The sequence below is a fragment of the Passer montanus genome, unplaced genomic scaffold (genome assembly GCF_014805655.1).
Source record: "Passer montanus isolate IOZ18808 unplaced genomic scaffold, ASM1480565v1 scaffold18, whole genome shotgun sequence".
NCBI lineage: Eukaryota > Metazoa > Chordata > Aves > Passeriformes > Passeridae > Passer > Passer montanus.
In genome coordinates, this window is record NW_024365381.1 from 14,098,794 (window position 1) to 14,122,264 (window position 23,471).

The following is a 23,471-nucleotide window of genomic DNA, read 5'->3' on the forward strand; positions in this document are numbered from 1 at the left end:
CGCAGCGCGGCTGCCGCGTCCCGTGCGCCGCGGCCGCAGGGCGCGGGGGGCGGCCTCCAACTTTGCTTGTCCCGGGAACTGCGGCCGCCCGAGGGGACGCCGGCTTTTGGCACGGAGGAGGAATACACGGGGAGCGTGGGCTGTGAGCACGGACCTCCCGCTCTAGGGCCGCCCGGTAGCTCGAGGAAGTGCTTGCCTGACACGGGTACAGAGCCAGCGGTTGTTGCCTGGGGCTTTTCCCACGGCGACCTTTCCTGTATTTCGGCACAACTGGCTTTGGTCGTGGATCCTGTTACTGGTAGGCTCTGGCGATTTACCCCTGGGCGAATTAGTGCTTGATGTATGCTCAGGTCTTTCACACGTGTGTGCAAGTAGTGTGTTCTTGATGCACTGCGAAGACCAGGCTGTGACCCCCTGCTTTCAGAAGCTCCTGGTTGAGGGTGCAAGAGGCAGAAACTCTAGTGCTGTGGTGCAGATTGTACCAAGAAGCCTAAGGGCAAAGGCATGAGCTGTAAAATTGCTTGTTGAAAGACTAACTTCCTCGGGGCAGTATCTGCTGTCCTTGCGCCCTCAACGCACACATGGTAGGCTGTGATGCACATGCTGTGTGTACATGGATGTGGCAAACAACCCTGTGCTCACAACAATCCTGTACTTTATCTGTGATCTTGTATTAGCACTTGGCACCTCTTGCTCTGTGTGTGTTTGTATACTGAAATATACACATCAGCTGAAAATTGTATGTTTCAGTGTACATGTGTACTTACATATATATACACACATACTCTTTGTGTCCTGAAGTACGGAATGTTAATGTCTAGGCCTGAAAGTTACTGGAGTAAATACTTCAGAATAAGTGAGCATGAAAAGGTTTCTTGATTTTATAGTATTAATCTTATTTATTTTTCCAAGTAATTTTCCACTGCAAGTCATCAAAAACTTCAGAAAAGTCTGAACTGCAAAAGCAAATAAGTGGCCAGCTTGCCTGTGCTGCTGGTGCTTGAGGTGCTTTTACAGATGACTGTTACAATTCCTTTCATTATTAGAGAAAACTAGTTATGAGGAGTTGGTGACTCTGCTTTGATGTATTTCCAGTAGTGTCTGTTTCTCCGGTTATTGCAGGTATGCTTACTGCCAGATTTTTAGTGATGCTTGCTAAGTTTTATATGTATATCTACCTTAAGCAGGCACAGTGGCATATTTAAAAGTTTGCATATTTTCCCAACTACATGTAATAAGACAGCCTTTTTCAAAGTTGGAAGTATAATTAATTACTCATATTTTCTGAGCTAAAAGTTCAACAATGAGGGAAAGGCAGGAATCAACTCGGAGTGTTGAATCAGGCAAATTCACTCTTTCAGTGATGCAGCTGCCAGGACATTTGACAACTGGGAAATGCAGAAGGTCAGTTGTAAGTTGCAGCTTTCTTTCCCTTTTAGTCAATTTTCTTCATTTGTTTAAAATTTTGGCGGTTTCATTAGCTGAACGACTGAAAATATACTAGTTCTAGGTAATACAAGGGAAAAAATAAGTTAGCTATACTTGCTGGAGTAGAAATGGAGCTGCTTCACCTTAAGTGAATTGGTAAAGGCTGTACCAAACCACATAGGGACTTCTCTTTGGTTTGACATCTGTGGTTTTTGATCACTTTATTGAGACTTCAAATAGAGACTTGATTGTATAATTGAGTGCTTGTGTATTACAAATATTGCACACCATTCACAGTGTAAAAATTTCATTTTTGGTCCATTTCTGTCTTTGTGTGGCTGTATGCAGTAGGTGCTTTATCTGTCAGATCTTTTCTAAACCAAATCATTTTCCCAGGCTTGGAATGTATGCAGTTAAAAATAATAAATGATAATTTTATTTATATTTTATCAGATCAGTCTGTTCATTGACATTTCAGAGGATAAAGAAGAAGGAGATTTGGATTTGAGTATTTATATCTTGTTGCAGAGTCAGAATTAAAGTAAAAAGTCATTACTAGAATCTTAGGCTGGTCTGGAGGGGGAGCTAGTGTCAAAGCAAAAGTGACTTAATTAAAGCTTGTTGTCTGGTCACAGAATATGCTTCTAATACAATAAGGAAAACAAATATAGATGATGCATGCTATGTATGATTGCATTAATATGCATCTCGTGTATGATGAAAATCATCTGCAAGTGAAGTAATGTGTGATTATTTTTTTGGGAATTACAATATGTGTTTTGCTATCATGCAACAAAAACTGTATCCAAAGAACTTCTAAGTTGCAAGATCAAGCTCTTACAAATCATGAAATGGCAGAATCAGAGATTCTTATAATGTGGCCTATAAATGTAGGGTTAAATTTTACATTTTTCCCTACAATGTTGCTTTCAGTTTACAGCATAGAATGGCATAGATGGCGTTCAGTGTGCCATACTGAATCCTTTTTCTTGGTATCAAATAATGTGTGGCCTCAATATTTGTTTATGTGCTGTTCATACTGTACTTTCTTAATTTCCTCTTTTGCTGTTTCATTACCCTCAGTCTCTAGTGCTTGCATGTTTCACTAGTAATATTTTCATATAAGTCTCCAGAGATATATTATGTATTCCTTTGTGTTGAATATCCAATTTAGGACCTTTATGATATGATTTTTCAAAATAATCTATCCATGTTTTAATGATTTATGTGTTCTAAGATGTTTTCCCATAAAGGTCTAATTTACTAACAATAATCTGGCTTTTTTTGGTTGTTTTTAATAAACCCCTCAACAGGGATCCATGAATGCATATCTGGAAAAGATCTCATTGCGTGATTTGTAGTATGGTGTGTGCTGATTTAGACTGCAGGTATAAATACTTAAATCTGTTGCAGTGTTAACCCCAAGGTACTAAGTCCATAATTTTGATGAAGAGTGAATTGCTCATTAAAAGTTTGTAGAAGTTTTTGATATATATTTTTTTTCTTTTAAAGATAATTTGTGTGCAAGAAAGAAGAAAATAAAAATTTCCAGGACAGTATTAATTCCCTCACTTTGCCTATAATACCTGTCTTATTAATAACACAGTTGCCAACATTTGCAGTGCATATGGCAAGGTCCTTATATAATATAATGTTGTTATTTATTTTTTTCTAACACGTTCTTCAGTAACACAGCAATAGTACCTTGAGCACAAGGGCACAGGGAGCAAGATCAAATAACCTTTAATTTTTGTGATGTGACTATATATATATATATATATATATATATATATATATATATTTATTGATGGTTAGGTTTTTGGTAGTCAACTGTTTAAAACTCCACAAAATTCTATGCACATAAGCAAAATGTTCAACATTCTAGATTAAAAAAAAGTCAGAAAACCTGATGGACACGAGGATACCCTCTGTCCTGTGGGATTGCACATATGACTAATATGTATATAGCATATAAGTCTTTACAAATGCCGAAATTTGTCTATTTTGCCGTGAGACTTATGCCACTTGAGCTAGCTGGGAATGTGATACTAGTAATTTGTAATTCAGCTGTGCTCCAAATGATGTTGTCTGTGTATTGTTTTCTGAGAATTTGAAGTGTTTGAAAGTAGAGGTGAAACTCTGTAATCTTGGGCTCTATTCCAGGCTCTGGGAGTGAACATATTCTGTTGGATGCTGATTTTTCTGCTTATTCCTTGTGTGATATCCCTGTCCTAATCTTCTTTGCCCTATCCTGAATTTTTTATTGCTATTCTATTTTCCCCAAGTAAACAGTTTGTTTCTTGCTAAAGGGCTTTCTATCTGACATCCAGTACTGCTGTGCATAGAGGTTCTAACTAATAAATTGTTTATCCCAGTTTCTTTCACTGTTTGAATCACTCCTAGCTTTTCACAGTCTTGTCTCCTGGTCTCAGATTTCTGTCTACTACCCTCAGTTTCACATCCAGTTCTCTGTCATAGAAAGGATCTCTCCTCTCTGTGTTGTGCATTTCCTCTGGCTCCTGTTCTGTCTTCTGTAGTTTTCCCCCTTCAATTTTGTGCTTCATTCTTCCTGGCTTCCCTCATCTGAATTTGTTTTTTCCTTTCCTGCCTGTCTTCCCAGCTGTCACAGACTTGGTCTTTATCCCAAATTCAAGATTGTGTTCATTGTGTCAAGTGTATCAGCTTTTCCCCATGTTGCAGTTCTTTCTTTAGTCAAATTTTATTGGTTCCTCTCTTTTCCACTCTCTTGTTTACATGGATAGCTTGCGTTTTCATACTTGTTGAATCCAGCAGGGGTATCACTGAGATGATAAATTTAGATGCCAGTGATCCATCCTGATAGGAAAGCAAGCAGGCCTATAAAGAGATGAGCTTGACTGTGTGGGGAACTCATGTCTGAGCTGCAGTGCAAAAATGGGATATACAAACAGGGGCAGCTGGGATAGCTACGAAGGAGAAATTTAGAAAAATTGTCCTGGTATATAGGGATGACATCAAGAGAGCCGATGCTTATCTAGAGATGATGCTTATGAGGGAGATCAAGGGCAGCAAGAAGAGTTTCTTCTGGTACTTGAGTAGTGAAAAGCAGCACAAGTAAAATACGAGCTTCTTTTGGAATGTGATGTGTCATAGTGGACCCAGATAAGGCTGGGGTACCCTGATCCTTCTGTTCCTTACTGAGGCATCACCAGCAGGGTCTCCCCGGCCTCCGTGCTTAGTAACAAGGGTTTGAGGAGAGCAGCTGCCAGCAGTGGCTGAGGATTCAGTTGGGGATTATTGAGATGACTCGAATCCTACCAGTGCATGGGGCCAGAAGGACTGTGCCTGTGAACTTTAATAGAGCTGGCCAGTGTCACAGCGAGGTCCTTCCCTAGCATCTTGGATACCAGAAGACCCTCTCAATGGCTGAAAAAATGCATATGTTGCACCCTTCAAAAAAGGCCAAAATACTGCCCGAAGAGCTACACACTGGGTAGCTTCCTTTTTGTCCCTGGGAAAATAAGGGCATAGGTTTTCTTGGAACACATTTCTGGTCACAAGAAGGAAGTGAATGGGAGCAATCAGCATGGATTTGTCAAAGGTAAATCATGCATGACGAGGCAGATTGCCTTCTGTGGTAAGCTGACTGAATATTTGGAAGAGGTAAGAACAGTGGATTTAATTTTCCTGAACTTTAGCAAGATTTTCAACTCAATCTCCAATGATATTCTTCTATTCAGATTGAGACATTACAGATTGCTGGAGAACTAGAAGATATAAAAACGACTGGTTGGATGGATGGATTCAAAAAGAAGTGCTTAATGTGTCATATAGGGAGCTTGGTAACAAGAGGGGTACTGCAGTGATTTGTGCTGAATAGTGCCAAAGTATGCTCTTGTGCTTGCAGATGACACCAAACTGGGGGGAGAGAGAGTTGTGCTTTTTGATGGGGCTGCTGCTCAGGGGGACTTTGTCACTGTGAACACAAGGCCCATCTGGAGCTTTATTCAAGAACTGCTGCAAAGTCCTACACTGGTGAAAGAGGAGCACCTTGCAGTGGTACAGTCTGGGGACTGACAGGCTAGAAAGCAGCTCTGCCATGGGCAGGGACACTTCCACTAGAGCAGGTTGCTCAGAGCTCCATCCAGCATGGCCTTGTATACTTCAGGGATGGGACATCCAAAACCTCGCTGGTTTTGGATGGTCCAGAGTTCCACCACTTTCACAGTAAAAAATTTCTTCCTAGTATCTTATCTAAACTTTCCCTCTTTCAGCTGAAGGTCATTTCCCCTTGCCTTATCACTACATATCCTTGCCAGAAGTCCCTCTCCAGGTGTCATGTAGACGCCCTTTAGGTACTGGAAAGTGCTCTAAGGTTTCAAAGGAGCCTTCTCTCCTTTTCCTCTCCCTTTCCCTCTCACTCTCCACAACCCTGACTCTCTCAGCCTAATGAAAGGAAGGGCAGCAACATCCTGGACTCTATGAGAAGGAACACAGCCAGCAGAGAGAAGGGAAGTGGTTGTTGCTCTCTACTTGGTGTTCATTAGACTGCATTAGAGTGCTGTGCCCAGTTTTTGGGATTCTCAATACAGGAAAGACATTGATAAATAGAAGTGAAGTTGGTGGAGGACTACCAAGATGATTAGGGAGCTGGAACACTCGTCCTGTGAGGAGGGGCTGAGGGAGATAGGTTTGTTCAACTGAGAAACAGGTGATCTCAGTGGGATCACACAACAACATACTGTTTTGTTTTGAGGACATCACTGAGAACACGGAGTCAGGCTCTTTTACTGAGGTGTTTGGGGAGAGGACATGAGGCAGTGTTCATCAGTTGAAACACAGAAGGTTCAGGTTTGATATAAAGAAAAACTTTCCATGGGGGTTATTGAAGCTGTGTAGGAGGTTGCCCTGAGAAGCTGTGCAGCTTCTGTCTTAGAGGTTTTCAGGACCCAAATAGGAAAGCTGAGCAACCCATTCTTATATCTGACTTTGAGCAGGGGATTGGACTGAGGGACATGTGAAGGTCCCTTCTAAGTTATGTTATCCTGTGAGTCTACAGCTGTGGATCTTTAGTTCCCAGGAGTCTTACAGGAATGGAATAAGTACAGACAGAATATGTAGGTGGCTCAGCTGCAACATATCAAAACACAATCAGTAACAGTAACATTACAGTGAGCTTGACAAAAGCATCACTTGTATGTCAGAGTAAGCATTTTGCTGTCTCTTAGAAAGATGCATGTACAGCTTAAAGCATATGAGTGATTAAACTTTTTGAAGAAAACCTTTTGTGATGAGGCAAAAGTGTATTTTTATGTAGCTTTCCTTGGAAGGAGGAAAAATATGTTTTGCATATCATGCAAAAGTTGAAGCAGCTTTGACATAGACACCTGGCACAGAGTGGATCATCTTGAAAAGCCTTTGGCAACTTAAATGAAAAAATTATTCTTCTACAAGGAAGTATCTGTCAGCCTTAAAAATTGGTGATCTCTCTTGGTTGTTTGTCATGATATGTATGTATATTCATATTATGTAGCTCATAATGCATCATTTCAAGGTTATGATTTTCTGACAACCTGTTAAATCGGTTGCAATCAATTCTGATTTCCAACCCCCCCGCCCCCCCCAAATATTATATACTAGATCCCTCAGATGATTATTGTTTCTTCCTGCTCTTTTCTCCCTCCCCTGCCACATTTTCAGGGTGAGGAATAAATAAAAGAAGAGATGTAGTCCTAAGATGCAAGGAGCCCAGTAACTTTTTTGGAAGACTTTTGGCTAAAAGTCTTCAAATCAGAAGAGTTGCCTGTTGCAAAGAACTACTGTGAAATAACAGGGTGGGTGTATATGTATAGTTAAAATTTATTTTTATTTTTTGTTATTTAAGTATGAGATGTTATATGAGGAATGATCTTTTTCTGAGGTTTTTGTCTCTTCATTAGATATCCTCCCTAAAACAAATGATGATTTCTGTAGCAAAGCATAGTTTCCATGAATAAATGATTGTATTTAGTTCCTTCAAATATTAGATATTTATAAGTATAATGTGCATAATTTATTTTCAGAATATATAACATGGTAAAAATAAATACTTAATCTGTTGGTCATTCTAGAGCTTGATGAAGTTTGTGCTGCTACAATTGCTTTGTGGTAGCAATATTCTGAATTTAAATGGTTTTTAGGAGTGTGCTTTCATTATATGCTTGCTTCATAATCTTATAGTATGATGAATAATTTTCTGTAATGTTAGAGAATTTCTTTTGTGAGGCAGTTAATAGCAATAAATATCACAATGACATTATTAATTCTGCATTCTACAGACTCTTCAGAAGCTTGTGGAACATTGCTGTGAATATCTTACGGACATCAATTTTGACTGGCTGTGAATTAAACTCTTTCTTCAAAGCATTGCTCTTACAAAAGGTTTTGTAGAAGAGCAGTAGGAATTCTCTTCCCATAACCTCCCAATGTTCATCTTTGGTTTGTTATATTACTTTTGCTGTACTTCAGCATAGTTTGTTTGTGCAAAGTAACTTTTCAAAGTAAATCTGATTTGTATAGGTTGTACTTCAGCATAGTTTGTTTGCGCAGTGACAAAGTAACTTTTCAAAGTAAATCTGATTTGTATAGGTACCAATATATTTGTTAAGCTTTTTGGAATTTATTTTTTTTTAAGTTTTGTTTTTAATGTATGTAATAAATATCAAAGTAAGTATTTATCCAATATGCTGTTTATTGAAGACCTCATAAAACATATAGTAAAAACATTTGTTTAAATCATTAATGTATTCAATTACAAAAATTTCTTCTTAAAACCCTTTGCCTCTAAGGAAAAATCTCTTGACCAAGTTCAGAATGTGAGCTTTCAGATTGCATGGAACCTTTGTCTTTAGCTCTGTGCCTCTATTTATGATGATAAAATATGTAGTATACCTGATATGCTATACTTAGCTGATATTTTTTTCTCCTTTTGACTGCTTGCTAAACAACTTCCTTTGTTTGACAATCAGTGCTCACACAGTAACAGCAAAAACTGTTCCCTCTCAAGGACACAGTCATGTGGCTGTAATGTGTTGATGTGTCTGTCCCCCTCACCCCCTTTTTGATTTTCTTCCACCCCTAGTTGTACAAAACCATTCATGGCAGTGCACCTATGTCTTTAGTTTCTCTCAGCTGCCTAGGCAAGCATTTGTTTCTTATTTAGGGCAAGATTTGAATATACAAGAGAAAAACTTAAAACCAAACATAAATGTTTTCCTTCTTTTTGGGGGTTTAACTGAGATACCTTTGTGGTATTGTGCCATGTCTCAGTATGCTTAGATAGTCTCTGCCCTTCCTTTTTCTGTAGTCTGGGGTTTAGAATGACTTGTTCACAGTTTAGAGTCTTCTCGATGCATGTCTTCACATTTCTGTTCAATAACTAAATCTGTTTCACAGTTATCTTGGGATTTGTTTTTTAACAGTACAGCATCTGACTTTTTGATCTGTCTATTGCTTGGGGTGTTTTTAAGTTATAGCAGCTAGGACAGCATAAATTACACCTTTTTCCTCACGTGGCCCACTGGAGGCATTCAGTGGCATTGAAAGATGTTCTCCTTGAGTTATTCTTCATTGCAGATGCCTACTCAGCAGTCTGGATTTTGGACTGAACTGCTAGACATTCTCTTTGCAATGGTTTTTGTCTTGTAACGTCAATGAGGTGGTGCTGGACTAGGTATCAATACTCTGGAGTTTGCTCTGCCAGGCTGTAAAGATGGATGGCAATTTTGGTAGTCTGGCAGCTTACATTACATCCTGTGACAGTATTTTCAAATTCTGCAGATATATGCTTTGTGTACTTCCTAGGGAGTGGGGGATGTCCCCTGGCAGGTTGTTGATGTTTTTTTCTGATGTAACTTTTTTTCAGTGGCAGCAGGATCCTTGTAATGCATGTGAGAAAGCCCTTTTATCCTTCTTCACTTAATTACAACAGATAGTGCTCTTACAGATGAGGAATTTGGTATAAGTAGAGCAGAGAATGTTTGTCTCTCAAGGAGCCAGGCATACATATGAGATACAGAGAGATCAGCATAATTTAAAATGCCTGTTTGATTTTCCTGTACACCGTACTGCAGCATCATGCATAGGTAATGTTAAAAATTCTGCAGATTCTGTGTCTACAGAAGAGCTGAGAGACCATGGTCTGTACTCAGTTGCTTGCTCTTAAGACCCTTCTCTATGTGTACACAGTCACTCACAGTTTATCCTTAGGCACATTAAACACATCTAGTTGTTTCAAGCTGTTGGAATAAGAATAGGAAATATCCCAAGGACTGAAATCTGACATAGGGTCATAAAACCATGCATTGAGATGTAACAGGGTATGCTGGCATCTCTTCACCAGAGATGTTTTGATGCTAGACTTTCCAAAGAATGAGTTTGAAATACTGTTTTACAGAGCATTGATTTTTGCTTACTTCCAAATCCACTGTGTCCTGAAGTCCTGCAGCAGATAAGATCCTGCTATCCTGGCTTTGAAGAGACAGTCACAGTTTTGTGACCAACTGTATTTTCAGTTAAGACTTTCAAGACTGTGCCTTTTGTGTTCTTATGCAGATTGAGAGTACATTTACTATTCCAACTGTATCAGTCTCAGGTTTGCTGTTTGGGTGCTGTGGCTCTTTGGGCTGGGCTTGTTCATTTTTCACAGGAATGGAAGGGGAACTGACACATTTGTATGCCTGCTGAGTGGATTGGTTAACTGCATGCATGTCTTCAGTGTTGGTTTGTTCACAGTTACAGGTTTCACCTGTGGTTAAAATACCTTTTAATCCAACTTTTTATGTCAAGTGGACATGAGTTGTCATTAGGAAAGATTAAATCTAAGTCCTTTTTAGCTGCAGTTTTTTGTTGATGTGACATGTTGATGTGACATTTCCCCCCCACCCCATGAGATCTTTGATTGGTCCTTTCATATTTGTTAACGTTGGGGATGCCTTTTGTTGTACTTTGGCCTGTCTGATTCCAGGTTTTCTCCTGCTTACCTAACATCCTGCTTTGTCCAGTGGAGAGATTTGGAAGATGAGCATAAAATTGACTGTGGTACAACATAGTTCAGATTTTCAGGTGTTTTCAAGTCATGCCATGCTGATTAAGGCATTGGTTTGATATCCTGAATGTTATGGAGTCATAGAATGGTTTGTGTAGGAACAGACCTTTAAGATTATTCATTTCCAACCCCCCTGCCATGGGCAGGGATACCTTCCAGTGGCCTCCCTTCAGGTACTGGAAAGCAGCAATTAGGTTATCCTGAAGCCCTCTCTTTTTCAGGCTGAACAAACCCAGTTCTGTCAGTCTTTCCTCATAGGAGAGTTGTTTTGCTATAGATTGTTTAGAAAATGAAATGATTAATTTTGACCATTTGATTTTATAGATTTATATGACTAATTTTTATGCTTTCAAAAATCTGAGCTAGTAAATGGAGTTAATAGTTTAGTGTCCCATCAGAAATGTTAACCAAGGTGTCAATTACATGGTTATATTTAGAAATAAGTGGGAAAAAAGTAAGCAGAATTGTATCTTATTTATTTCATAGTGCTATTTTGAAGGTGCATGCAGGCCTTTTGATGCTGAGTCAGGCCTTTTGGCTTTCTTCATGTTCATATAGCTAGTATAAATACAGAAACACTTTTTCACAGTTCCTAAATTTTCATTTAAATATATTTCCTTGTGACGCTGATGTGAGATGCTACAATATGGTCATATTGTGTTAGACAGCAAAGGTGCAACCTGGGTGTTCCTGAAAATGTTTATTGTTGAGAAGTTTGTAAATAGTGGGTAAAACTCACTGGCAACTATAAGTCAAACATATTTAGCCAGTTTCTTGTTTCTTAAATGGGTTTACTGTGATCTGACTTCTAGGACAGTAGAAACCTGCTTGTGTACCTAATGTTCTCTGTGCCATTTTGTTATGCAAGACCTCCTTGAAGTCATAAGCAAATAGGAAATCTTTAGATTGCTAACCTTTTGTTAGTGGCTTTTCTCTTGAAGTCTTCTACAGTTGTGTAGTACTTAACTTCTTACTGTCCTTGGCAGAAGCACCCACAATGAAATTGATTATTTATCTGGTTTAAACATATCTTATCTAAAAAGGTTATAGTTTTAACTGTTCTTTTCAAAATCATTAGTACTGTGAAATGGAAGCATTTGGAACGCTCCTTTGGACAGTTGTTTTCTTGGTTTTTCCTTAAAAATATTTCATTAATATGGTGTTTATTAACTGCCATCACCTGGTGTTGAATTGTATCTAGAGTTCAGAGCTCTATTATGGCTTTTTTTTTATTCTTACGTTAGGTCAGATGTGATTGTAGATGAAAAAATGCTCTGAACTGTGGATTCCCATCTGAGAAATCTTCAGCTGTGTTTGCATATGCTGTGTGAAGACTTACTGATATTTTGAAGGTAGATAGTCCCAGATGTGCAGTTAGTATGTGCTAACATAAAAAAAATACAGTGTGACAGTATATAAGAGTAAACAATGGTAAACCAAAATGGAATATTGTCATTTGAACTGATTTCTAATGGCATTTGTACTATTACAAGTGTCTGTCTCCCCTTAATTACTCTAATTACATATATGTAATTGGTGACAGCATGTACAGTGTGTAAAGATATTTGGAAGGCAGACTCATTAGTTTTTGAGGGTGCATTTTGAGCTTCAGCAAAACATTTTGTCTCTCATCTGTCTTTTATCTTGTGCTTTCTGAGCTTTAGGCTTCCTGTTTCCTGATGGAAGTGTATGAAGTGTAGTGACAAGTTTGTCTTTCTTTATCCCGTAGGCTCTCTAATGAGTTCAGTGATGGACAGCACTGATGTCAAACTGTGTCTCTGTAAAACTAAATGTACAGTGAAAGCTGCTACAAATTTTGCTTGTATATCAGGTTTAAGATTACATATTACATTTTTTTTAATGTTGTCTCAATGTCTTTTCTTTCATGTTTCCCAGAGTTCCTCCATATACTACCTTTTCTTTTCTTACTGTCCTGTTCTGGGATCAGGATTTAGCAGAAACCCCATTTTCATAATTCTGTATCTCTTGGTGTTTGAATACTGCCTTGTTTTCTTTGCTTGGTGTCTGCCAGCATCTCTTAACTGATGGCAAAGGGTGATCTATGGTTAAATGAAGCAGCTGTTACAAAGGAAAACAGAAGTGATGCTTGGTACAATTTGTAAAGTTCTTTGCTGTTTGAAAACTGGGTTATATGTATAGGGTAGATTAAATTTATCCATATTATATGCATATTGACAGAGGTATGTACAAAAATATATAATTATACCAGATTATACTGGTCACATAGCGTGGCTTGTATCACAGTCATTGGGTATTGTAGGGAAACCTGACTTACTACCAATCTATGCTTGCTTTGGGTGTGAATGAAGCACTTTTTTGTGGAGCCTTTAACCCATGGTAAATTCATTGCAGTGTCTGTATGCTCTCCTTCATACAGTATAAACTGAAAGAGAAAAGAAGAGGAAATTCAACTGGATTAAAAATCAACATGTAACCTTTTTGCTTTTTATCCCTAAGTAGGAAGGACATTTGTATAGTTTGCTAAATATTTTTTTCATAAATTAAACATGGGAGGAGTAAGAAAGTTTTACAAGATTGGCTAATGGATAGTAAAAGTGGGAGATAGGAAAACAGCAACCACTTCAGGAAGAACATTGAAGCGTACATTTGAAGGAGTAGTCTCTTAATATCATGCTGCTTTAGTCGGTGGTGAAGCCTGCTCAAGGAAAAGATGTCAAAAATTTTTCCAACACCAGCAACTTAAAAGACCTCAAATCTCTCTGAAATGAAATGTACCCTACTATTGGTACATATTTTTTTCCTACAATTTAGGTTCTGTAAAACTTGGTGTGCAGTATCAAGGAATATATTCCAAGGCATTTTCTGCTGCACCGAATGATATAAATTACATGGGTTTTCTGTATAATATTAATACTGATGGAGTTATATTTAATACAGATTTTCAGCTTCCTTCATTATCAGGCACCTAACAGACATTGCAGAAAAGTCTTTCAGATTTTGTTATTGAAAATCCCTGACCACTTCTTTGATCTTAATTCCAAGGATCTTAAATTTGATAGTCTTCTTGACTTCGTTTGAAGATTTGTTTGAAGATCTACCTTTGATTAACCTGTCTGATAAACATGAACATTTACCATGTCTGATAAACATGGAGCTGCACTGCTCTCAAGGGAAGCAGTGTTTTGTGTTCCTTTTTTTCTCAGCTTCCTGGTTGCTGAATGCTGCTTGCATCTGTTCTTAGCCTTCCCACGGAGGAGCAGTGGCAGCAGTACAGAATTGATACTATCTTTGAAATCTGCACAGCTGCTGGTATGGGTCTGAGTCACAGCAGTGAGGTTGACCACAATCTTGTTAATGCACTGCTACTTGACCAGTCAGTTAATAAAAGCAGAATCACTCAAGCTGATCGATGATAGACTTTGAAATAAAGTGCTATGATTTTTATTTGGTTCTTCTTTGAAAAGCTTTAAAGAAAAGATGAAATTACGTATGAATTCCTAGTATAATTTCCATAGCAAAATCAAACCATGTGCTCACTGTGGGTGGGTTTGAAGAACTTACCTTTTTCAGAAGGTAGAAAAAAAATGAAGAAAGAAAATGGTGAGGCATCTAAGGCACAATAGAAAATATGGTTTCTTTCTTTTAATTTACTAAATTAATTGTTTCAATTCATACATAGAGGATTTTTAATAATTCTGTTGGTATTTCCCTTGTGTGTTCACATCTCTTTCAATATAAATTTTTTTCTGACTGTAAAAGACTTGAGTAACGGTATTTGTAGGGGTAGCTGGTATTTGCAGTGTAAGGTATATATTTTTTAATTTTAAAAAAACTTCACCTGCTTTATGACAGAAATTTGATAGTATGAATTAAATTCCACAGTTTAAAATGATTCTGCAAAATTAATAGCAAGATTCTCTAGCTTTTTTAATATAAATATGAACCAGAAACAAATAAGACTTTTTTTTTTTATTGGCTTACAGCCAAGTTCCTTTGTGTTTTGTTTTCAGCATCACAGTTATTTTTCAGTAAAATGTATGGTACTATCTTTCTTCTGTGAAGCTTGCTGATTTTTTTTTCCCTGTGGCTGTCAAACATTGTCTTTTAGTAGGGTGGACTTTCTCTTTTGAACTAATTACTGCAACTGATAACAAATAAACTGAGTGAACAATTTACTCCCTCAAATTCAAAGCCTTTAAAAAGAAATTGTTTCTTGACCTGATTTTAAATGAATTGGTTTTGCCAGCATTTCAGCTTGTAGATTGTTGTTTTTTCTATATGTTGACTGTATTCTCAATTAACAACATTCTTAATTGGGTTTTCCTGACAGCTTTTTTCCCAGCCTTTTCATTCATTAGCCAATGTCTTTAGAGTGTTCTTTCTGTGTGGTTTTCTTTCCTTTATATTTTCTCATTCTTTTGGTTGAATTTCTAAAGATACTTACTACTTTCTCCTCTTTTTTTTAAATGTACTTTTCCAGACTTTATCTGCACTTAATTTTAGTTTCCTTAAGCTGGTTTGATTTCAAATCCCCTTTGACTGCATCATCACTAATAAAGTGGACCATTGTCTGTTACTGAGGACAGCTGGCACAGATTGAGATTTGTCCTTTCTGTTAATCTTTCAGCCTTAAAACAGGTAGCTGTGTGCGCAGTGCTGTTGGAAGTTTTCCCAGCCATGTGATAACCCTCAGATTGTTCCCAGAGGTTGGGAGAGTGCAGATAGCCTTTATCAAAAGTATTTCAGGACTTGTTCTGACATGATGATTTGCATTTCAGTGTCTGGGAAAGTTTTAGTCTTTAATATATTGATGTAACCTTTCAGGTTAACTTTTGTAAATGTAATAGTTAAGCCAGTTACTAACTAGAGGTTAACTTAGTTTTATCTGTGATCTGCTTTCTAAAAGGCCTGCTCTGTGAATCATTAATATTAAATCCTATGCTTTGAATGATTCTGCCAGCTGTCTAGAAAAAAACCCAAACTATACCAAACAACCAAAAAAACCCCACAAAACAACGAAATAAACAATCTCAATAGTCCATCCATCTCCCTCATCCACTTAAATTTTCTGGTTTGGTAATTTATAGGAGGTCTACATTTTCCTGCTCATTGTAACTTCCCCATTCTAATGTTATGTGGAGTGTTTAGCTTCTTTTGCAGTCTGTATTTCAGATACTAATTTGTAAATATTCAAGAGAAGACTTCCTGCCCCACCCTATATATCTGTCCTCCCTGAGCCAAGTGTGCCTTCTAACAGGATGGAGGATCTCACGAGATGTGTTGTGTCAGTTGAGTTATATTTTTGTTTACTTTCCAAGATTTGCAGCCACCCTTTTTTTATTCCCATAGTTCTTGTGTTAGCTTGATGCGAAACAGAAGTTTGCAAAGAAGCTTTGGAGATATTCTGCTGTTTGCCACCTTCTCCTCCCTGTGACCCTTTAGCTACCCACGCTTGCCACTCATTCCTTTGGAGCTGTGATCTAGGTTGCCATTTGTAAGTCTTGTTATTTTATTAAAGAGGACAGTCTTTGCCTTTAATTTGCTCACTGGTGATTTGAATGACAGCAGAGTTTTAGCCTGCCAGGCTGGGAAGCACAGATGGCACTTCACATGGCTGAGAAAAAGTGGAACTCTGGGGAAAAGAAGCATATGTTTTCCTGGATTTGAGAGAACAAAAAGAGGTCCAGTGCTTGAAGTGTTTTTCCAAATTTTCCCCAAATTTGCACTACACATGCAATAATGTAATGCATTTAGCAATGTTACTCTAGCATACAGGAAGCTCTGTAAAGTGAAAAATGTAGGCCTGCAGACACTGAACAACAGCCAGGAATGATGGGATGTGTCAGCTAGGGCCATACAAATAAAAGGGAGAAATGAGGCAACTGGTTGGGCCATTGTGTCTTGAAGGAGAAGAGCAGGAAGGAACTTGAGAACTGTGCAATAATAGGTTTATTACCTTCTGAGTCACCTGCCTGCTGGCAGGTGGATAGGTTAAAAATGTGCTTATATTTGAGATGTTATTTTGTAACTTAGTTCTTCATTTGGCCCTTTAATATGTCCATGAAAGAAGTCAGCAGATTGTGCACTGTTCTGTGTACTGCATCAGTTTTGTAGTGTTCTGAGTTTGTGCCTTGAGAAACCATTAGATGTCAAAATTTCAGTATCATGAAGAACCTTTGTACCTGAAAGCAACTATTTTATATTTTCTTCTCCAAAGGATAAGCACTTAATCATAATAAATTTTGTTCCTATATATTATTTGTGCTCTTAAAATGGTGTACTCTTAGAACAAGGTCAAAGTGGCAAAGTACTGTGTTATGAAGAAAAACAAGTGTGGGGAGATCTTTGTATTTTATGCTTATTTTGATGAATATTGAGGGAAAATGCTCCCAGATCTGGCTTGACTGAAAGTGGAATTTCATTGACCAACTTCTATGTTCTTCTCAAACCAGTGGTAATCAAAGCTTATTTGAAGGGGAATTTCCTGTACCAAATTGAACTGCAGAAAGAATCCTGTGCACTTCTCTGCAAAACAGATGATTCCTGGGAGCTGCTTCTCTGTGCCACAGAAGTTTGATGATTTGACTTTGTACCTTGCATATGCCAGCTTTTTTAGCTCTTAGCAGTAAGGAATCTGAATAAAAAAAGCAGCAGAACCAAACCCCAAACCGTTATGTAATGTATGTAGAAAACCGTATATGACTTTTAAAATATATACATTAAAAAGATTAGCTTTCCTTCTGTCTTCATGGGATGTTTTTCTTTCCATATTTGTTTAAGGAAATTTGCTTAGTACCAGCAATTAGCAGTGCTACCAGGCAAATGGATTGATGGGTATAGGAGAAATCAAATTCAATTTTTCAGTTATATGCCTACTTCTCCATTAGAAACATACATTATCTCTTAAAACTGGAAAAATAGTGTTCTGAGCCTCACTTGGCCTTACAAAAGGAATAATTTTCCATTTCTTTTTCTTTACCAATGTACTGATTTTTGCTGGAAGTGGTTTTGTTGTGTTTAAATGTTTTAAGTTGTTTAAAATAGATTCCTTTCATGCAGTGTTCTCCCTAACATAGGTTCAGTCATTTCTCTTGAAACTTGAAACTGTAGAGCTGGCAGTGGAAAATGTGGGTGACTTTATTAAAAAGCTAGTCTGTGTGCTTCAGAAATTGCTTGGACTAGAGAAGGTAGGGTTATCATGCTTGGGAATAGATTTATGTGATTGGAGTAATAGAAAATGTTTAATAAATAAAAAATAGGTTGTAAATTCATGTACTTGAGCACTGGTGAGAACTCTGGATAGACCCAGACTGGTGATCAGAGGCAGATTGCTGTTGTATGACCCAGTTCATGATCCACTTCCTTCTCAGATGATGTGGCTTGGTGAGAGTAGCATGGTTCTAAACCACACCAGCTGGTTTCTAGCTTTTAAAAACAGATTGTTAGGACCAGCCAATAAAGCATTCGTTGATTTACATTTAGATTTGCATTAGCTCTGATCACAGTCACACTCAGAAAAGAGCAAGTCATTTGGATAAGAAAGAACTGGTAGTGTGATTAAGCTGAATTTGCCTTCTTAGAGGAGAAATAAAGCATTTGGCAAGTAGGACCCGGGAAGAAATAACAATGGTCTTTATTGGGTGTGAGGGCATATATGGGAGAGAAACATCTGAAAATAAATATATCTGAGGCATAAATTTACAGCAAAATCTTGTTTGAAAATCAGAGGATGAGGTCTAGTCCCAAAAAAGAGGAGAAAGAAACTCAGTGGCTCAAGATGATATTTTATGAATTTATCTAAGAATACTGTGTAAGATGATGAGGTTGATCATGGACTCAGAGGGTAGAGCAGATAAGGAAATATATGATTGTTATTTGTCATAAAGTTTTCAGTTTTCTGTTCAAATTCTGTTCATCAGATCTACTACTGGTATCTTGTCCCTATCCATACCTAAAGGGAATGTTTTTTATTTTTTTCTCTTCTGTGCATGTTTATATTCTTCTGAAGCAGAGACAATTTGCATTCTCTAAAGGTGGGATTTTGAGTGATGTGTCTGATTGTCCTGTGGTATTGGGAAAGTAGTCCTGGCCTGGCATATGGGTCTAGTGTCTCTGTTCAGAATTAAATCAGTTTGCCCCAGTCAAATAGAGAAAGGATGGGAAAAGTGCTTCCTTTTTTTCTTCCTCCTTGCTGCAACCCTCTGTATTCCTAAGGTGATGCAGGTATTTTCATCTAACACTTCTGTAGCTACAGTCGCTAAAGCATGGCATCCTTGAACTCTATTACCTTGCTCTTGTGCTTTCAAATTTTGTGTCTTTTTGAAATGCAACTTAAATTACATGAAAAGTGTTGATGAAATGTTTTGAACTTGGTTTTGGTTGTAATGCAGGAGACTGGATTGAACACCACAGATATTATTGAATCCTTTATAAGGATATATATATATATATATATATATATATATATATATATATATATATATATATATATATATATATATATATATATATATATATATATATATATATATATATATATATATATATATATATATATATATATATATATATATATATAAATAGATTAGTTTAAAAAAGAGAAAGAGAAAAAAGGCAATGACTAGTCTTCCCCAGAAATCCAAAGTCAGAACGGGGCATATAACTAAAATTTTCTATCCATAAGTTCACTTCATTACCTTTGTCTCCAAAAAGATCTGTGTAAGGGAGCAAATTTAGCTGGAAGGAGCTGCTGTCTAATTAGTGATATTTGTAAATACTCTTGAGGTGGTTGAAGCAGAAATGCAAAGATTTTTAAAAATACTTCCAGTCTTTACATTATGAATAGAATTCAAATCTCAGGGATTTATTAGTAATACTGGGCTGTAAAATTGTAAACTTTTTGGTAGTTTTGAATGTTTCAGAGTAGACTGGCTGTTTTAAGATAATCACAATTTTTGTAAAGTGACTGTATTCTTTTTATGGAACTGTGGGAAAAAACCAAAAGAGCTTTATTTCTGTCCTTTTAGTAAGGTAGAGCACGGTGATTTGCCCAGCCTGGTAGGACTGGAAGGCCTTTTGGTACTGCTTGCAATTCTGTTGCTTACAAATAAATCAACTTGTAAATTTAGTAATAGTTCTTTTCATTATATGAAATGTAAATGTTTCTATTTCATGTTTACCATGAGTCAGTCTGTCTAAATCTATTTTTCCATATGTATGGCTCACATAATGTGCTACCTTCTACTTGTTAATGAGGTTGGAAGCATGAACTTGTAAGAAAATACATCATAATGCTTCATACAAAAGTAAGAATAAGCATCATTCTAGACCATGCTGTAATGTGTTCCCTGTAGGGCTACCTCTTGCAGCATGTGGACTCTGAATTTTGTTCTGCTTGGCTTCTTGAATCACCTTCAGCTGAAATTTTTCAATTTTTGTGAAGCAGGCAGTGCAGCTGATTTGATGAGAGCTACAATAAAATAATGAGTTTATTCTTTCTGATTTTGCTTTTTATACATGGAGCAACTGGGTTGTATTTTTTGATTAGAGTTTCTGAGATGCTTTATCACAGCAAAAGCTATAACCTTTTCATTGAGTGCCTTAGCCAAAGTACACCCAGACTATCAATCTCAAATAGAAGTGAAAATAGGCTATCTCCCTGTTTCCCTCAGGCTTTCCATTTTTGGAAGTTCATGGGCTCTGACTTTGTAGGTGCTGATTACTTTAAACAATTTATTACATGAATAGGAAAACAGAGAATTCAGATTTGTTTTTTATCACTGTTGCTGCTTTTGAGAGCTTTAACATTGCCAATTCACCTTTAACAGTACAGCTGCTGAAGCTTCTCTTTGAAACAGAAAATCACTTAATTTTCATTCAAAAATAAGACTAATTTGGCAGAATTCTCATTGCAGTAAAAGTCAGTTATCTGAAGCAATTATAATTTTTTTTCCTTTGTTCCTGGTACTATTGTTGCTTTAGTTGATTTCCTGTTTATTTTTTTTCTTTCTTTCGTTCCTTTCCTTGAAGTCAGGTTCACAAATAAGCTTTTTCAACAACCATTTTCTTGCTGTTTCAGAGTCTGATAGTGCAGCTTTTGATTGCTTTTTTGTTAAATGGCCAGGGATCAACATTTAGTTCTGTAGTGTGCTGCCATTCTGAATTAGTGAGACAACTGTTAGGAAATTATGTACTAACTCCATGCCTTGATAACCCCAAAGTAAGATTTTGTTTAAAACAGTTTTTTCTTCACTGAAAGAGTTGTCAAGCACTCTAACAGGCTGCCCACAGAAGTTGTTGAGCCTTCATCCCCTGGGTGAATTTAAAAGATACGTAGGTGTGGCTCTTAAGGACAAGGTTTAGTGGTAGACTTGGTAGTGGTAGGTTTATGGCTGGGCTTGATGATCTTCAAGGTCTTTTCTAATCTAAATGATTACATGATAAAAACTAACGAGCTTTTCGTCTTCTACTTTCAGAGACTTGTCTATGCTTCAAAATGAAAGTGAGGAAGAAGAATCCCTGAAAGTATTAATTTGAACAATAATTATTGCTTGTAAGTACTTCTCATTCTTTATGATGTTGCCTTCACAATTGGAAACTACTCTTTTGTTGATAAGTCTTTGCCAGCTGAGAAGAGGAAACTTTGCAAAAGAGAGGTCAGGTCCTTCACTTTTCAGTGATCAGTGACAAAATGGGTGAATCAGATACCCGTTTCACTGTTTGTTGCTCTGTACACCTGTTTCTCTCCCTTCTCCTCTTTGCCTCTCATCTCTCAAAAGAGAAATTCTTTGGTAGGTTCATTATGTGCCTTCTGTCTTATGTACAAAATCCTGTATTTCTCTGGCAGTATTTCTGGGCCCTTTCCATCTCTATTACAGATATTACATGTATTTCTCAGAGGTAAGCTGGTCTTCTGCAGAGGCTGGGCACAGGCCCTACTCCATGAAGTTTTTTAAGAGTTATAAGCAACTAAGCTGTTGTGGGTGGAAATTATTGTGTGCTCTGAGATCCAGTGCTTCAGATTCTTGTGGTTTTGAAGGTCTTGGCAAGTACCATAATAGTCCTGTTTGAGGACACATTTTTTTATTTAAATAAAACTTAGCAGAAAGGTAACTCTCTTCATTTCGAGAAGAATGCTTAAAGAATGAAGTGAACTTTGCTGAAACGTGAATCTGGGTGTGAACTTGAAAACCAAGCATGTTATGACTTTATTATTTTTTGATGCAACTGTGGAAAAGACTGTTATGATCAGTATTCTTAACTATGACAAGAAAGTTGTGAAAATTTCTTAAACTTCAACAATTGAACAAATTTGGCTGAGTTCAAGCAAATTTGTTGCAAATTTGATGCTTTTACAGTTCCCCCAACTTCACTAGTGGTTGTCAAGCTGGCAACATCTAAATAATGCTCTCAATTATTTTGATTTATTTTGTGCACTTATTACTTTAGAAGTACTGTGCTATTGTAGAGTTTAATGAATAGTTTATTAAAAAAAAAATAAAAGTGGGATTTCAGATAATATTCTAGGGACCTTCTGGCCAGGCCATAACAAAGAATATGGTGATAGCTTTCCAAGTGTCCAGGTAGGTGTCTTGAAACTGGATTAGGTGTTTTGACTGCTTCCTGTTGGTGAGAGGACTTGTTTCCATTTCCTGAACCAGCTTTCTTCTCTGACTCCTACTGAAACGAATTAACTATTTACCTCACAAATCCAGAGGAAAGGTTTTGGTTCTTGGCTCTTGGGATGGATCAACTCAGATGACTGTTCAAAGAAGTGTCCAAATGGTACAGAAGAAGCAGAGAGACTCTGCAGGCAAGAGCAAAGTGTGGCTGTGTGGGAGCATAAACCTGTCCCTTCAGGCAGCTGCCAGTCAGTGGATTTGCCCAGCAGTTTGTGGTAATGCTCTCTTGAAGTTGTTAGGCTGGGAATACATGATTTGATTTTGGAGAAAATCAAACTTCTGTGGAAGCTTCAGACTAGAATTGGCTAATCTTGCCAGATCCCACCCAGCCATTGCAGTTAGTCAGAATGGTTTATTGATATGGAGTAGAAGCAATGATTCAGAGGGAAAAAAATCCTAGCAGGTAACTAGGAAATCTGTAACAGTCTTTCCCCCACCCCACCCTCCAACTCTCCAGCTCCATGTGTAGTATGTGTGTGCTCCAGGCTCTGAAAATGATTCAAAGGTAGAAGAACTTTCATGACTTCTCAAAACCTCACTTGTAGTCAGAATTTGCTGGTCCCTTGTACATGATGTTACGTAAGAGAACAATTTGTATCTTAATTTGAAGTTTTGTAAATTAAAATCTGTTTCCTTGTGAGAGCCTGCTTGCAGGCATGCATGCATATGTGATCGCTTGCTTCTGTACTTCCTGTTGTTCTTGTTCACACTCCCTTGTGTGGTCCGGAAGCTGCGGTGATGCTGTGACTGTCTTTAGCAGAGATGTGCTCCTTTCTTCGGCAAGAAAGAGACACAGTAGTTGAAAACTTCTTCTTGCCTTTTCTGTTTAGTTTGTGTGGGAGGGTAATTAAAAGGATTTGAGCAGGTCTATAAACTGCAGTGCCTGGAGCTATAGTTAAGCCGGTGGTTTGGTATTGCATTGCTCAACTACAGAGGGAGGTTGAGCAGTGGAGGAAAGCAGATTTGGGCTCAGTGTCTAGGTAAGATCTAGGTCATGCTGCTGGGTTGAGACAAGTAACTGAGTGCTACAGTGAGGTGAAATCTTCCCCGTAATATTGATTATGCAATCCATAGATTGTGTTGAATTCCTGCTTCTGGTCAGATTTTGTAATAAGCTGCATTTGGAATTATTTTCTGCTATCACAGTATGGCTTGGGGAAACTGTATTATCATCCATATACTTATTTGATATTTTTTCCTGATTCTTTTCAGATATAAAAATGTTTCCATGGTAGCCTTTCCTTTTTTTCCCCAAATCATATTTCACACTTAGTCTAATCCATTCCATCTATGAACTGCTGTTCTGTAGTTTGTTG

The 23,471-nt window shown here is 37.5% G+C and overlaps 1 protein-coding gene across 4 annotated transcripts in view; it reads left to right on the forward strand.

Moving 5' to 3' along the window:
- The window catches only part of FUT8 (fucosyltransferase 8), a 97,189-nt gene that overhangs the window by 393 nt on the left and 73,325 nt on the right, over positions 1-23,471 (forward strand). For 3 of the 4 annotated variants that reach the window (XM_039705397.1, XM_039705400.1, XM_039705399.1), the window contains one exon: positions 20,950-21,026. The gene's annotated coding sequence lies outside the window, so the exon portion shown is untranslated. Of the gene's footprint in view, positions 1-186; positions 299-20,949; positions 21,027-23,471 lie in introns of those variants that run through there. The other variant, XM_039705398.1, reaches the window with a different exon arrangement.